The following is a 17856-nucleotide window of genomic DNA, read 5'->3' as shown; positions in this document are numbered from 1 at the left end:
CGACATGGACACCAATCAGACTGTGAGTACCGATATTCAATTAAGTTTTATTTTATAACGTTTAAACGAAGCAAAGTTTATATAGCCAAAGTGAGAGCTGCTAACAATGAATTAATAATTAATTAAGTCCAAGCTGGTCATTAGCTGGTCATTAGCTGGTCCAAGCTGGTCATTAGCTGGTCCAAGCTGGTCATTAGCTGGTCCAAGCTGGTCATTAGCTGGTCCAAGCTGGTCATTAGCTGGTCCATGCTGGTCATTAGCTGGTCCAAGCTGGTCATTAGCTGGTCCATGCTGGTCATTAGCTGGTCCATGCTGGTCATTAGCTGGTCCAAGCTGGTCATTAGCTGGTCCAAGCTGGTGGGGACCTAGATGAGCTGGTGGACCAGCTTGGACCAGCTGGTGGGGACCTGGATGAGCTGGTGGACCAGCTTGGACCAGCTGGTGGGGACCTAGATGAGCTGGTGGACCAGCTTGGACCAGCTGGTGGGGACCTAGATGAGCTGGTGGACCAGCTTGGACCAGCTGGTGGGGACCTGGATGAGCTGGTGGACCAGCTTGGACCAGCTGGTGGGGACCATATGAGCTGGTGGACCAGTTTGGCTAAGCTGGTGGGGACCGGGATGAGCTGGTGGGCCAGCTTGGACCAGCTGGTGGGGACCATATGAGCTGGTGGACCAGTTTGGCTAAGCTGGTGGGGACCTGGATGAGCTGGTGGAACCATTTCTGATAGCACACGTACATCTCTGTGATGTCTATTTGATGTGCGTGTTACATCTGGGAGTATTTTTTAGTTAGTGTTTGCTCATCTGCAATACGTCTATGAATTGTGAGTATTTGCAGTGTGTTGTCAAACTGATGAAGAAGTTTTCTTAATTTGCTGGTGTTTTTCTAATTTGCATGTGTTTTCTTCAGTTGCAGCGCGTTGAGCTCTCGCCACCTTACATTTAATGTAAAATATGCTTTGAGTAATTTGTGAAATTGCTATATTAAAGACAATTAAACAGTTGAATGATGAAAAATGATCATACTTCATACACAAGTAAGATGAAAATAAATACAGATCAAATGCCTAGTGAATATGCAATTTTTAATACTAAGTTAAATATGTAAACAGATATTAAAAAATTTAACATAAAATGAATCAAAATAATTACAATTCATACTAGGTAAGAATACAAAGCAAAGCAATACAGCGTAAATATGCCATTTTAAATATTAAGTTAAATAGGCAAACAGATCTTCAAAAAATATAATTCATACATAGTTAAAACAAAAAATACAGAGTATATATGCACCTTTAAATGCTAAATACCATAAAATGCAATAAAATACTGTACTTGAAATAAAATGCTAACATACTATAATTATTTAAAATAATTGTTTTTGCACCTAGCTACTGTTTAGTAAAGTTTTACTGTTTAAAAAATATCATAACACATGTGACACATTATCATATGTGTAAGCTAACTTTTTACAGTAATTTTGTGGTGCTGTTATAGAGCGTCTTATTTATATTTTCAATTAGATTAAATGTCCCTTTCAATAGTGTTAGGAAACATGCAGATGTATTTTTCGTTGGTGAAGTTAATGTGCAAGCAATTTGTTCACTATTTCGGTTGGTGAAACTGCCCGTAACTGACCAAAATTAGAAGAGCATACTAAAATGTGAGGAAGAAAAACCCTTGATCTTCCATTCTGCAAAAGGGCCGCATCAACAGGACATATTTCTTTTATCAGCACAATGCATCTCTCTGACTCTTCAATTCTCAATGTTAAGATCTTGCTGACAATGGCAAATGTTCCATCCTTCAAGACCACTACATTGTCATTTGACCTGACTGGTTTTAGGTAATCTGTGGAGTGAATGACCTCAGTGTTCACTATTAGTCGGCAGTAAACGTTACACTCTATACCGTACCGATAGGCATGTTTTGAACAATTTGCCTCACAGCAACTTCCTCCTCAAAACTGAGTGTCAAAACTGCAGCAGAGCCAATAAACAGACATCACCAACTGAGTCAGAATGCTTAAGTCTGTTTGTTTCAGTCACATCTTTACAAAACTCGAGTACGCTCTCGCTGATTGTGTCTGTGCTAGCTAAGAGTTTTACTCATTATAAACTTGTTAACAATTTGAAGTGGTGCGCCCCTGGCATTTTTAACAAGTCTTACAAGCTTTCCATTGCCATTTTCAAAATTAAAGGCTGAATGCGCCCAAAGAGGTCCCCAATTTTTCACACTCGCTGACAAATGATGTAGTAAGTGGACATTAAATGTCATAGACTTTTCTCCATACAGCATCTGACAGCGAAATGCAAACTCAAGGAGTAGTAGGTCTGCTGCATTTACATCATCTTTTGAAATGCTGTCACTCAGAAGCAGGTATACAGCTCTAATAGCGCAAAATGGCAAAGATATTTTGATGGGAGAATATCTTTCAAGCAAGGCAATGCATAAAAAAAGAAGCTAAGCTCTCCACTCAGCAGCCTTCCAGTACTTTCTTTCACTGAGATCCCTGGGGAGTCTGCGAATATACTGAGGGGTGTTTTATTTTAGACAAGCGTCCATTTATAACACGTTGATTGTCCGGAGAGCCAATGTAGAACTCGCTACCGTATTCCTCCAGCCACAACTTTGACAATTGTTTAGTCACACCAAGTAAAACACAATGCATATAATCTGGCACAAATCCATGAACCACATCAAAATATGGTAAATTGACCAATGGTGATAGGCCCTTAACCCCTCTGATAGGATGTCCACCTCTAACAGCCTCCTCCATGTCATGGATCATTTCTGATGCATTTCTGTCAGCATGTTGCTCTTCACTAACAGGGTACCTGACTGCTCCGCAGATATATTTTGCTGGATGGTAACAGAACCCACAACCATACTGTAGCCATTAAACTGAGTGAGGTTTTGCATCAAGGGTCTAGCAACAGAGTCCACACAACAGCATAACCCTACCAGTTTACTTTTTATCCATGAATTTGTGATTTTGTTCCACCACATTACCCCATCTACAACCAATTTTTTTGCGTGCTCTACAAATTTGTCAAGAAATATATCCATCCTTGGTTCCCCTTTCCCATGCCACAAACCAGCAAGTATCATGTTTTTTCTACGTTCGGCAGGTGGAATTTCATTAAAGGTGCATTAAGGTGCATTTTAACATGCTTTTCATGTTAAACATACCCGTTTTTCTAACCCATACATGCTTAAACAATTGCCTGATGGGCTGAATGAGCCCTTCTATGATCACTGCGATTGCCTCTATAATCCTGTACAGTAAAATAAAGAAGAGGGATTCGGGACGGAATCGACTGGGCGTGACGTCATGCGCGTTCACGCTCACCTGGCTATGTCTGGCAGGTTTGTGTATTCGCCGCCATTATCCGCATCAGCGAAGACAACTCAAGCGACTTTTGCAAAAGTAGAAGATGGATTCAAAGAGACCGGCTTCTAGTTCATCCCAAACCCCAACGCAAACTCCACGTAACCGCGTGCACAACTCTGGTTGCAGTTTCGCGTGTCGCCAGAAGGGGGCATAGTTCTGCAAAAACTCAGAGACTTGCGCAATGCACCTTTAATAGCCAGCTGTATTGGCCAGATTGATGTACCTGAGGCTTTGTACAAGGGACTTCCGTCTGAATTGAACACATATGAAAGGTTATCCTTATTGTGCAGAATTCCACCTGGGCGCGAGAGCTCTTTGTACATATCGCCATCATAAATGTCCCTGAGTACGTTCTCTGATGTTGCTCTTGTAAATCTCAAATTGAGCGAATTTCTGAAGTTGTCATTTTCAAGGAATGACTTAACCTGTAAATCAACTGGTAAAGTTACAAAGTAACTCTGGCTTTTCAGATCTTGGGTACTGTTTGTCTTGTTACAGTGTGAACCACACATAGTGTTTCCTCGGATTATTGTTTTTATGACTTGCAAGATATGACTGACAGAATGTACAAAGGAAATGAAGTTCTGTTCTCTGACTGAAGTGTGTGAACACCTAAGCATGTGCTTACTGGCTGGCAGTACTGTTTTAGAGAAAACAAAATTAATCAGTTTCAAAAGGTCAAGCAGTGCAGCAAATGATAAATTGTGCCTTAGTGTGAATGTTATGAGCAGCAGGAGGAGTTCAGCCTTTGTAATTGAGAGAAATCTGCATACTGGGACATTTAGATTTTCATCAAATTTTGGACCAGTATCATGTGCAAATGACTGGCTTTCTTCTCTATCATGTTCCTCAACATCACTGCCTTCATCACTTTCATCGGCTTCAGTGACTTCCCCATCACTTGCCGTTTCACTGTCACCATCTACACAGTTTCCTTCCTCCAATTCCATTGCTTCTCCGTCGCTTGCTTCGTTTGTCTCACTTTCTTCCTCATTATGTACTTCAGTGCCATTTACACTATTTCTGTCCTCTAGTTCAGGGTGCTCATTGTTAGATGGTCCAGGTGCGTCATTGTTTGATCTAAATTTTGTTGTCCTTGGCAACAGATAAGTAGTATCTGGCTCCAGGTACTGCTTATACCTCTTCATTTTAGTCCCTCTGTTGTTGTCTGGTTCTTAAACTCTGTTAAACAATGTAACGTTAAAGGGGTGGTTTGGGATTTTTGACATCGGACCTCATTTTTAAGTCAGCCTGGTTGTTATTCATCAGTGGAGACATTTTTTTTTTTTTAAATTATCCAGTCCTTATATTTGGATAGTTAGCCGATGCTAGGCTAGCGCGAGTCAATGGTATATGTTAGCCAGCCATTAAAAACCGTTTTACCCACTCCACAGTGCACCAAACGCAAATCAATTATAACACTAGACTATCGATGTATATGTCCGTTGAGAGAATAATGTTAGAAATCAAACTTACCTTTCATCTCAATGATCCCAAAGGAACTAGTTTCTCAGCAGCTGCGGAATTTTACTTTGCTCCGGTTAGTAATGCGGCAAAAAGTAAACACAGAACAGAAGCTCACTCGGTTGCCTAGGTAATCAATATCACTCCGCTGCTGCTGTAGACAAGGCTTATGATTACAGGGAACAAATTATAACTAATGCAATGTGATGAAAGGTAAGTTTGATTTCTAACATTATTCTCTCAACGGACATATACATCGATAGTCTAGTGTTATAATTGATTTGCGTTTGGTGCACTGTGGAGTGGGTAAAACGGTTTTTAATGGCTGGCTAACATATACCATTGACTCGCGCTAGCCTAGCATCGGCTAACTATCCAAATATAAGGACTGGATCATTTAAAAAAAAAAATGTCTCCACTGATGAATAACAACCAGGCTGACTTAAAAATGAGGTCCGATGTCAAAAATCCCGAACCACCCCTTTAAGGTTGCAACGAGACATACATAGGCCTACCGTATTTGTGCTGAACAAATTGTTATTTTTATTTATTTGATATCCTACAATATTAAACAGAATAGCTAGTAGACTTTTCACTCACCACCAGTCTCTGTAAATAGTGAGAATCATAGCCTTTGTGTGGACCTCTAGTATCTGTCAGAAATAGCTGCGCCCCATCTAACGGTCAACTAAATTTGTCAAAAAATATTAATTAATAAAAGTTAATTGAATACAATTAGAAAAATTTGGGAGGAATATAAGAGTAACAGACTGTTTTTGTCACTTACATTGGTGGAGCTTTAATTCACTTGAAAAAAAAACCCTGAATGTGTGTATCCATGCGCAACTACTGTGCGAGCCACAAAGTGGCGGGAGCCACAAAGTGTTGCGCGCATATGCACGTCACGTATTTAACGGTAACTGTTCGAATCGGCTTCTATCAGACACGGAGAAGGCTTCAGATATCTGCGTTTTTAATACAAAATGTTCGCATATGTACATTATTTAGACGATGGAGTTAAAGACGTTGTTAATGTTACAGACATTAAACACTTTGACCCAAAAAATACGACGGATTTCTCGTCTCACACTTACTGGATCCTGCAGAAAGGACGCTTCATAAAAGGACAGATTCTGTTGATGAAAGGTAGGCCTGAATCTTTCAATTTACAGTACTATGTCTATAAATATGCTTAATAAACAGCTTACAAAACTGAGGACGTTTTTGTGACATCTGTGAACCAGATAACTTCATGAAAAGCGCTGCTATTAATAACATAAGGTTAACCTGTAGCTGCTAGTTATTACCTAGCTCATTGTATCTTAATAACCTAATGTATTCATTTTTTAAGATCCTAATTGTTTAAACAATATGATTTGATATCAAATTAGTTAATTGAAATGCTTTTTCAATTTTATTTTCTGCCAGTATAATACCAGGTGACCACTCCAGTAAGTTAGATATTAAAGTAAAAGAAAAAAAGGTCATTTTAATTTATGAATCAAACTAAATCTAGAGTAAAAATGGATGTTTTCATTAGTGTAATTCTAGACTGAAAATAAACAAGTACTTAGTAAGAAGAAAGCTATTCCCATTTTCCAGAAACTTGTGAGGAAATTGAAAATGCGCCGGCAACTGGGAAAAGGATTCGAGTGCCAAAGCTGCTTGATAAAAGTCCACCAGAGAACAAAACGTCAGAAAGGAAGGAAGCTAAGGATAATGCTGTAAGTAACATGAAAAGACTGCACGATGAACTCAATTCATTGAATAATTTAAATACCTCTTACTTGTGTTAGTTGTATTTTCAGGCAGCCCAAAAGGCAAGCATTGAGGAAGGAAAGCAGACATTTCTGATGGACATTTTAAAAAAGAGACAAGCCTTGAAAAGGAAGCAACCACTATTTCCTCCTCATTCTACACCTAAAAGAGGAAAAAATATTGTAGATGATGAGATAACAACAAGTGAGAGTGAGGATGAACTAATTCCAAAATCAAAATTTGATGAGCTTGAGAACCGATACAAATCTCTAACTCGGAAATATCAAGAAGCTATTGCTGAAGGGAAGGAACTGAGGAAATTAAATGCTGAGCTTCAAACATGTTTAGTAGCCAAAATTCTTTCTGGTAATTATTAATATTATTATTAGTAGCATTATCTTTTTTTTTTTTTTTTACACATACATAATATTTGAGACTTTATGTTCCAGGAAGCAACACATCTCCAGCCTCCATCCCAGACCTTCCAGTGACAACTGGTAAGATTTTGTGCACCATAATAACAACAACAAAAACAACAACAATAATAATAATAATAAAGATTACATTTACAAATAACATGGTAAACTTATTTTAAAACTATTACATTTATAAAATCTAAAAATTAAAATCTAATTGTATTGCCTTCTCTAATTCCAGTGCTCTTAAAAACTTGCACTGTTTGTTATTCATAAGTTTGCAGATTTTTTGTGTATATTGAATATTGTGATGCATTTTTTTTGTTTAAAGATTACAGGGAATTACTCAATGAACTGAAAAAGGCCAATTTTATTTTGTGCAGTATGTTGAGAGATCATTTTTTTGCATTTGTGGGTACATTATATCTTTCAGGTTGCAACACCACCGCAGCCACTACAGCTCTTCCAAAGACAACTGGTAGGACTGGCTTTTAAAAACATTACCACCACACCAAGGCACTGACTGAATGCATTTGTGTCTGCTAAGGATGATTTTACACATAGGCCTATGTAATGTTTGAAAATTGCTTGTATTTTCCTAATTTGTCAAAGTCATTTTGGATAAAAGCCTCATTTACAAATAACCTGGTTAACTTATTTAAAAACTATTACATTTATAAAATCTAATTTTATTGCCTTCTCTAATTCCAGTGCTCTTAAAAACTTGCACTGTTTGTTATTCATAAGTTTGCAGATTTTTTGTGTATATTGAATATTGTGATGCATTTTTGTTTCACTCAATGCCTCAGAGAGCAGCCCCCCTTTAAAACACCCTCAAACAGCAATTGGTAAGTATTGGTGATCTTTGCAGATTTTTTTTTTCCTGTTATATCAATCATATTATTACCATTACTATTATTGTTATGTATGTTACATGATAGGGCCAGTTTAGCCATATGGATGGATTACTACCTGTATCCCCACATGGTTAATCTGGTCCCACTGTAATTGTTATGAAAACTTCACCTCCCTAAACTGCACACCCCCTCCCACAGAGATCAATTCTGCTGTTGATCAAAACTCTGAACAAACTTCAGATAACAATGAGGTATGATTTTAATTAAATAGAATATTTAGGAGAGGCTGGGGCTGCTTGTTACTTACTCCAGTGTTTATATTAGTTGGTTTAAGCTGGTTTACATTTTTGCATTAGGTACATACCTCAAAGCCTACAAAAAAAGCTACCGAGCATTTCCACCGTTATGTACCAGGAAAAAAAAAGATTATATTTAATTGAACACACAAATGTGAGGCATTTTGTCGCAATATGTGGTAAGCTGTCACAATGGAACCAGTTCAAACTTTTGGGTAAAATTTACCTTCACTGTATATTGTAGATGTTTTTCGACTGAATTAATACAAGTGTGGTTTAATTGTGTGCACTTGCAACAGCAATACAAATATTACACTAAAGTTTTAAATAAAATATTGTAATATGAGTTTTGAACTAGTTGTTTGAAACAACATACAAACAAACATATTTGTAACGTGTGTAATTCAGACTTTGAGTCAAAAACGCAGTTTGTGATTGAGACAACTTTCCATTGTGATTGCCAACCTCAGTCTCTCTTATGCAAGATGGATATGGCCCTCTACTTAACAAAACAGCAAAAAGTCAAGAGAGAAATGGTGATTACAAATTTATAAGAATGGAGACTGCAGGAGTGTTATGTTTCTTAATAAATGTTTAATTTTAAAATTTTATTTCTTATAGGTTAATATCGGTGAAGGTGTAGTTATACACCGTGACAAATGGAGGAAGATACAGCTCAATGTAAAGGACAGCTTGTTTGTGAAAGAGCTGGCAGTGTGCATTTGGGGAACAAGCACGCTGGCCAACCGAAGCCTGGAAGGAAAAAGTTGCCCCACCACAAAATCATATCCTAGGCCACCTCTGACACCTCACAAAGTCAGAACACTAAAAAGTAAGTGATGTGTCAACTTTAGAGAATTATGTTCAGGGCTCGACATATAAAGGGTTAACACTTTATAATAACTGCATGCTATTAATCATTAGTTAAGCATTAGTAAACAATTCATTCATAATTTATAAAGGATTAATAAACATTAATACACTGTTTATAAATACAGCTATAAATGCTTTATTCTTGATTTATAAGCATATCTATAATAACTTTTTTTTTGTGAGTTCATCTAAAGTGAGGACTATTTATGCCTTATAAAGCATTTAAAGGAACAGTCCACCGTTTTTTGAAATAGGGGTTATTCACCGTCTCCCCTAGATTTATTTAGGTGGGCAAAAGCATTTTTGTCTCAGTGCATGCATTAACTTAGTCTGGCAGAGCTGCCGCTAGCTTAGCTTAGCATAGTGAATGGAATCCTATGTTGCCAGATAGCATGTCGAGAATAAAAGTGAACCCCAAAAAAACAAAATAAAAAACTAATTACTTCTTGTGACCTGCGTATTCACAACGAGTACAAATAGCAATGCAGATTAAGACTAGGCAATTTCCTAGGCAGATATTGACATGGGACTATATTGGGGGGAAGCACAGGCGAAGCACTGCTACTTGGGCACAGAGATATCACGCATGCACCCAAGTAGCAGTGCTTCGCCTGTCCTAACGATCAACAGTAATAATGCTCATACTGTCAAATTTAGCCTTATTCAAGAACAGCATCTATTGATATTTGTAGTAGTCAAGGCTTAAAGGATTTCTCTTGTATATGTATTTTTTTCCTAGGTTGCTTTCAAAATTGGCTGGAGGGCAAAAATTTGGAGGAAGCAGAGCTGAAGGCCAGAACAGTGAAGCTTGGGCGCTACGTGACAGAAAAAATTCAAGACATAAACAAAAAAGTCAAAAAAGCCAAATAAGTAGATTGCTTGCTTCACTTCATAAACTACATTTATTTTTCTTTTAAGTAGTTACAATGAAATGTTTTATTGATTTAAGCTTACAAATAATTAATAATTTCATACAAATTCATACAAATAAAAACCCACACATCTTTGTATTTATTATTTCATCTTTTTATTAGGTTGTTTGATTTAATAAAGATGTTAGAATGAAATTCACATAAATGTAATTCTCCTCTTGAATGTGTATATTTGTGTCTGTGTGCTCCATTCCTTAAGCATAGGTTTGGTTTTATCATAAGCTAGGTGTTGTAACTAGCAGCTAAATTAAAGGTATAGTGGAGGATCTTTCCGAATTTTAGATAAGACCCGCCCTCTCCACTTTTTGAATAAGTTTGATTGATTTACCAGAATGATTGACAATTAGGAGGACCAATTGTATAGGTGATCCACCCGTTAAGTAAAAAATCCTCCACTATACCTTTAAATGAGTGACCAGCAACATAAAACAGCTTCAAACCCTAGCTGGTTACAATTCTCAGCAAAAGAAAATCCCCAAAAAACGCTACCAGCATAAGCTGGTATTAGGTGGTTTAACCAGCATAAGCTGGTATTGGGTGGTCTAACCAGCATAAGCTGGTATTGGGTGCTAACCAGCTACCATGTTCCAAAACACAACCAGCTTGAACTGGTCTAGCTGGTTTTTTCCACAAGGGACTGCATGGTTGCACACTACAATATGTTATTAGCCTGTCGTTTTGGCGTTGGTTTGCAATCATGAATGAGACGTTTGGCAGTTTTAATAGTTAGTTGCGATCTGGCCTAATCTGCAGGCCTACGCCACACACAGTCCATGGTTATCATGTGTACGTTTCTGTGATGTTCTGCATGGCCAATATGAAGTGATTTTATGGATTTGGTTCGGATTATTGTAGGGCAGATGATGAAAAAATGCACTAGGGATATTTTCATTGAGATGATCTCAAAATATTCTAACAATAAGGCTCTCTCTTTTTCAAGATGCATTATATAACAGTCCAAAAGGGAAGATCCTTGCCCGAATTGGAGAGATGCACCACATGCTGCAACTACTTTCACTGCCCGTTCTGTAGTTCAGCTCTGTTCCAGTCAACAAAGTTGAGCAAGGTCAAAACCCATTTAGAGAGCCATTTCAGTCATGCAGTTCTCCATGAAGGTAAAGGTTTCATACATTCCCTCAGGAAATGCAATTGGAGTTAAAATGTGCATTAAAAGCAGCATGAATTTTATGATCAGTTCCATTTGAGCAATTAATCAAAACAACTGTCTCTCTGATTTGTTTCTGGAAACCATACACCTAATTCAGATTTTGGGTAAACATAATTCAGTTTTTCCTTTCTGCCACATTGTTACGTCAGTAGGTGGCGACAAGTCATATGAGTGAATCATTGACTCCTTAATTCAGCTGATTCGTTCAGCCATTGATTCATTCACTCATGTCGCATCTGTGTGTGCAGTGTTGTTTTGGCTTTGTGTAGTGCAGGGCTGCCCAATCCTGTTCCTGGAGATCTACTGGCCAGCAGAGTTCAGATCCAACACACATGTCTGTAATTATCAAGTGCTCCCGAAGATCTCAGTTAGCTGCTTCAGTTGTGTTTGAAAAGGGTCGGAGCGGAACTTTGCAGGAAGGTAGATCTCCAGGAACAGGATTGGTCAGCCCTGGTGTAGTGTATACGTCCTTCGTATGAGACGTTAAACCGAGGTCCTGACTCTCTGTGGTCATTAAAAATCCCAGGATGTCCTTCGGAAAAAGAGTAGGGGTTTAACCCCGGCATCCTGGCCAAATTTGTCCCTTGGCCTCTGTCCATCATGACCTCTTATGCTGATTGGTTTCATCACTGTCTCCTCTCCACCAGTAAGCTGGTGTATGCTGGGGGTTCTGGTACAATATGGCTGCCGTCGCATCATCCAGGTGGTGCTGCACATTGGTGATGGTTGAGAAGATTCCCCCTTCCATATGTAAAGCATTTTGAGTACTTAATAATTATATTAAAAAAGCACTATATAATTATACTATATTATCACTGACTATAATGGGATATACGCTTTTGAAATTTCTGACCACTAGTAAGTAGACCTAGTGATTTCTTATTAAAGAAATGTGTTTGAAGGAGCGCGATCCACAGTACCTCTGGAAAATAGTCAAACATATTAAAGAACTTTCACATTTAGTAATAGTTAATTAAATCTGTAAATTTTGTAATAAAAATTATTTTATAAATTATACAAAATTATAACATTTCTTTCTTCTACTGAAAACAAAAGAAGATATTTTGAAGAATATGAGTTGATGGGCCACATTAACTTGCATAGTGTATATAAAAAAAAGAAAAAGGTTTGGTTACTGACAATCTTAAAAATATCTTCTTTTGTGTTCAGCAGAAGAAAGAAGTTCATTCAGGTTTGGAACAACTTGAGGTTGAGCAAATTTTGACAGAATTTTCATTTTTGGGTGAACATGACCTTTTAAAAAACAATGACCACTGCATTTACAGCATTTATAAATCTTTGTTAAGGTTAGTTAATAAAAATACAACTTTTCATTGTTAGTTCATATTATCTAAGGTCCATTAAATAATATTAACAAAAACTTTTGATTTGAATTATTAGTTATGTTGAAATTAATTTTAACTATGATTAATACATTTTAATAAGTGTGTATGGAAAACCCAAGTGCATTTATTAACAAAACTTGAACAAATACAAAAATAAACTAAACTTGACCATGAACAGAAACATAAAACTTTTCAAACAGGAGTACAGGGAACATGTAATCATACACTAGAAAATGCTGGGTTGTTTTTCTGGGTCGAGTCTGTTGGGTAATTTTGTTGGGTTATTTTTATCACATTTTAAACACCGTTGGGTCGTTTTAATTTTCCAGTTGCTGGGTTAAACCTGCTGGGTCGCAATGCTGGGTTGTTTCACGAGCTTCGCGCCTTCGTGCTAGTTAAACGGGTGGTTGAATATGATTTCACTTTTCTAACTTTAGTTAGTGTGTAATGTTGCTGTTTGAGCATAAACAACATCTGCAAAGTTACAACACTCAAAGTTTGAAACAATCTGTATTGGATCTACGGTTGGAACGAACATGGTGAAATTTCTAAACCGGGCAGAGTCCACAAAAACCCATCCCTTTGTCATGGCCATGGGAAACGCCCAGCAGATATCGCAATCCTTTGTCATCATCAATGGACAAGCTTTGGAACAAATCATACCCCAAGCAGTGTGCTTCTACCTGGGAGTTCTTGCAACATGATATCTTCCAAATGGAGGGCAAGGAATCTTCTGCAATTCGGTTTCTTCGCACGTCCTTGTTTGCTTAAGAGTAACTTATAAACCAAATAAACAATTTTGCACATCTGTGAATTTCATTTTAATTTCCTAAGAATTAAATGGTATAAATTTCATTGTTCAGAACTAATTTTCTTTCTGTCTTTGGCTTTATTTAACTATACGTATGTACATTTTAGCATATTTTTTAAATGATTTTGCATTCGCTGACTTTAAAATTGAATTGTCTGTCAATTTCACTGCATATTTAAACCGTTAAACGTAATAGTTCAACATTTTTGCATTTAAATTGAATGTGCAGTTTGTTGTCATTGCTGCCAATTTTGTTTCAATTTCAGTTGACAAGCATTAAAAATTATTATTTTAACAGTCTAAACATGTTCTTCATTATTTCTTAATTCATAGTTTTACAGTAAAGCACAGGTGAAATTATAAGAATAACCCAGCAAAAATAACCCAGAATAGCACATCCATTAATGGTAAAAAAAAAAAGACTACATCTTGGGTTTTAGCCTGCTGGGTTAAATTGCCGCTTGTGAAGGGGAACTGGAACTGGATCATGACCTGGGGCCTCATTTATAACTCTGACCCAGGCGTACGCACAAAAATGGGTGAAATGAGAAATGGCGACACCGTCGGCAGATGGAAGAAACACGTGAAAGTGTGTGAAACTGTAGACCGTTGTGTAAAAGAAATGGCAATACTGCCTCTCATAAATAACATGAAGACTTCACAAAGCAAAGTGAAAAGTGAAATATGCTCTGCAATAATATTGGCATGTTATGCAATTCATCCTCATAACACATCTGTAGCTTGTAAGATGCAATTAAATGGATGGTAATAAAATGCCATGATGCCATCACAATGCGTAATGACGCACAATGGCTGATCTTGCGCTCTTAGAAGATGTGGCAAATGGAAGGATTCGAAGTGAACGCATCTTCAGACAGCAAGAAGACTTTGATGTCCGACCATTTCTTTTTTATTTCGGCCACGGTCCGAGGTTGTGAGGCTGCAGCATTAAAGGCGTCTGCAACCTTTTGCCACTCAAGTGCCTTTTTGGCATTAGTAATGCCCACACTGTGCCCTCCAAACAACATTTTACTCCTCTTTTCCACCTCGCCAACGATAATTTCTACTTCACATTGAGTGAAGTTACGTTTCTTGGTTTTCCTCTCTGTGTTTGCCATGATTTCGCAATCGATGAATATTAACTTGTGGGCGTTTCACGGACTATTTATGGGCAACTATGGGCGTGACATGAAGCCGCAAAAGCTGGGCTACATTTAGAATTGATTGTGATTTATTAAGGGAAAACTGCATAGGCTGTGCGTGCGCACGGTTTTATAAATCCGAATATTTCTGTGCATACGCACGTCCTATGTTTCATCCGTACGCCACATCTGACGCAAATCCTACGCAAAGTTTTATAAATGAGGGCCCAGGACCGTGGAGTTGTAGTAGACATGGACTATGGAGCAGTGGTGTTGTATTTCGACTGCAAAGTGGGTGCTCGCGAGGACCCTTCTGACACCTAAAATGACAAATGGGACACCCTATGTCTCGGACTTAGTAGCCATTGGAGCAGCCATCTCATGGACTTAACAGCCATTGTAAGTCCACAACACCATAAGTGCATATGAAGTTAGCCATTTGGGACAGGGCCTAAGAGGCTGCATCCGAAAACTGATAAATGCTGCCTTTGGAGGACGCATTCCAAGGTCTGAAGGCATCAGCACGTCCAAATACAATGTTAGTTTCACTTCCTGTCTCCTGAGATACCTTCATCTGATCGATTTCTGAAAGCAGCCTAGATCTATCCTTCGCTGCCTTTGATATCCCACAATCCTGTGCTTTTCAGTCTGTGACTGTTGAACTAGAAAAATAAAGATGGCGTCTGAATGTTGCGGCTGGTCGTCGGTTTGTGTGTAAATGTACATTTTTGATTAACGGTTTCCACTTATGATGTTATTTCTAGCGAGAAATTACTATTGCAGTCATTAAATATTCACTTAGTTTTCACCAAAGCTCTATTTTGCAGTAGATCATTAAACCGTTACGCGGCCTCAGTTTCATGAGGCACCTTCGTGCGCAGACGCTGGCTGCAAAGTCATTGCTTGAAAGGGCAGCTAGGCATTAAAGGGATACTTCACCTCTGGAAAGATGAATGTGTATTTAAAATGGGTCATTTATGTAGAAGAAATGTGAAATTATTTTTGAATTTGGAGCTTTCTAGACTGAGAAAAGCCAGAATTTTTTTTTTTGGCTTATGTGGATGAAAAACAACAACTCCCAGAATGCACTTGCTTCGCTGTCCTAGGAGGCCACTCCCCAGCCACACCTATCGGTAAGAGAGTACAGTTTAAAACAACAAGGCTAGGCTACTAGTGAGTCTCCATGAGTCTGCCCGGGATTTCGAGATCGCCCAAAATGTCCGGGATTCGGCTTTTGCGTTCTTCAGTCGCCATTATGTTTTCTGTGGCGAGCAGAACGAGGCTGAGGGGCGCGGGAGAACGATGAGAGGCTGGTGGCGTGATTACTGAGACGCACCGGTCTCGTATCTCTCACGGAGGAGCGGTAATTTTCTTAGCCATGTAAACACTACATTCAAATTCACCAATCGGAATGAATTCAGTTAGATTGAAACAAAAGGTGTGCATGTAAACAATGAATGGCGACTGCAGAAAGCAAAAGCCGAATCCCGGACATTTTGGACGATCTCGACGGCCGGACATGTCCGGGAAAAAGAGGATGGTAACCCCTACTACTCAGCTTTCTCCTCAGAACAAGAGCCTGCTAGCTTAGCTTCCAAAAAAAGATGTCTGACACTGTGTGTACATTCTGTGAGTGAGATCCCACCCTCTATGGGCGGGTTGAAAACATGCGGGACAGCCCCTACTACTGCCTGTAGTCTTTAGCCTCTGGCCAAAAAATCCTCCAATGATGCAAAATGACGATTTTTGCGTCATCTGAGGATTTTTTCCAGACAAAAAATACATAAATCTCTCGTCTCAGGGGGATATGTGGGTGGAAAGCACGGTAATTCGAAAATACTGCAGGTTTTCTACTAATACAAAGCTTAATGCTAAATCCTGAAGTATCCCTTTAAGTCACTGCCAATGTTTTTGAATGCAGCCAGTGTTGTTCTCATGTCCTATTCTTCTGCTGTCCAGAATGGCAGCACAGCTGAAAGATTTGTTTGAGTTGCGCCCTCTACTGTACAGACGTCAATTTGTATTTACTTAAGTCTGAGGCTTTTTCATTTCACCTTTGGTGTTCTGTTCTGTTACGGTTGCCAAAGATAGAACTTACATTTTTGTTATTAAATAAAACAAACAAGCAAGTTCAGCCCAGGTGAGAAAAGGTAATGCCTCTTATTCTTTTTGTTTATATAACTTTACTTACATAACTTCTATGTAATTTTTTACATAACTTTACACGTGAATGTTTTGGACAAGTGAGAGTTTACACCAAGACAAATGCCTTGTGTGTGTAAAAATACACTCACCTAAAGGATTATTAGGAACACCATACTAATACTGTGTTTGACCCCCTTTCGCCTTCAGAACTGCCTTAATTCTACGTGGCATTGATTCAACAAGGTGCTGAAAGCATTCTTTAGAAATGTTGACCCATATTGATAGGATAGCATCTTGCAGTTGATGGAGATTTGTGGGATGCACATCCAGGGCACGAAGCTCCGGTTCCACCACATCCCAAAGATGCTCTATTGGGTTGAGATCTGGTGACTGTGGGGGCCATTTTAGTACAGTGAACTCATTGTCATGTTCAAGAAACCAATTTGAAATGATTTGAGCTTTGTGACATGGTGCATTATCCTGCTGGAAGTAGCCATCAGAGGATGGGTACATGGTGGTCATAAAGGGATGGACATGGTCAGAAACAATGCTCAGGTAGGCCGTGGCATTTAAACGATGCCCAATTGGCACTAAGGGGCCTAAAGTGTGCCAAGAAAACATCCCCCACACCATTACACCACCACCACCAGCCTGCACAGTGGTAACAAGGCATGATGGATCCATGTTCTCATTCTGTTTACGCCAAATTCTGACTCTACCATCTGAATGTCTCAACAGAAATCGAGACTCATCAGACCAGGCAACATTTTTCCAGTCTTCAACTGTCCAATTTTGGTGAGCTCGTGCAAATTGTAGCCTCTTTTTCCTATTTGTAGTGGAGATGAGTGGTACCCGGTGGGGTCTTCTGCTGTTGTAGCCCATCCGCCTCAAGGTTGTGCGTGTTGTGGCTTCACAAATGCTTTGCTGCATACCTCGGTTGTAACGAGTGGTTATTTCAGTCAAAGTTGCTCTTCTATCAGCTTGAATCAGTCGGCCCATTCTCCTCTGACCTCTAGCATCAACAAGGCATTTTCGCCCACAGGACTGCCGCATACTGGATGTTTTTCCCTTTTCACACCATTCTTTGTAAACCCTAGAAATGGTTGTGCGTGAAAATCCCAGTAACTGAGCAGATAGTGAAATACTCAGACCGGCCCGTCTGGCACCAACAACCATACCACGCTCAAAATTGCTTAAATCACCTTTCTTTCCCATTCTGACATTCAGTTTGGAGTTCAGGAGATTGTCTTGA

This window comes from Rutilus rutilus (assembly GCF_951802725.1).
Source record: "Rutilus rutilus genome assembly, chromosome: 7".
NCBI classification, from domain to species: domain Eukaryota; kingdom Metazoa; phylum Chordata; class Actinopteri; order Cypriniformes; family Leuciscidae; genus Rutilus; species Rutilus rutilus.
This window is presented reverse-complemented; position numbering follows the sequence as displayed.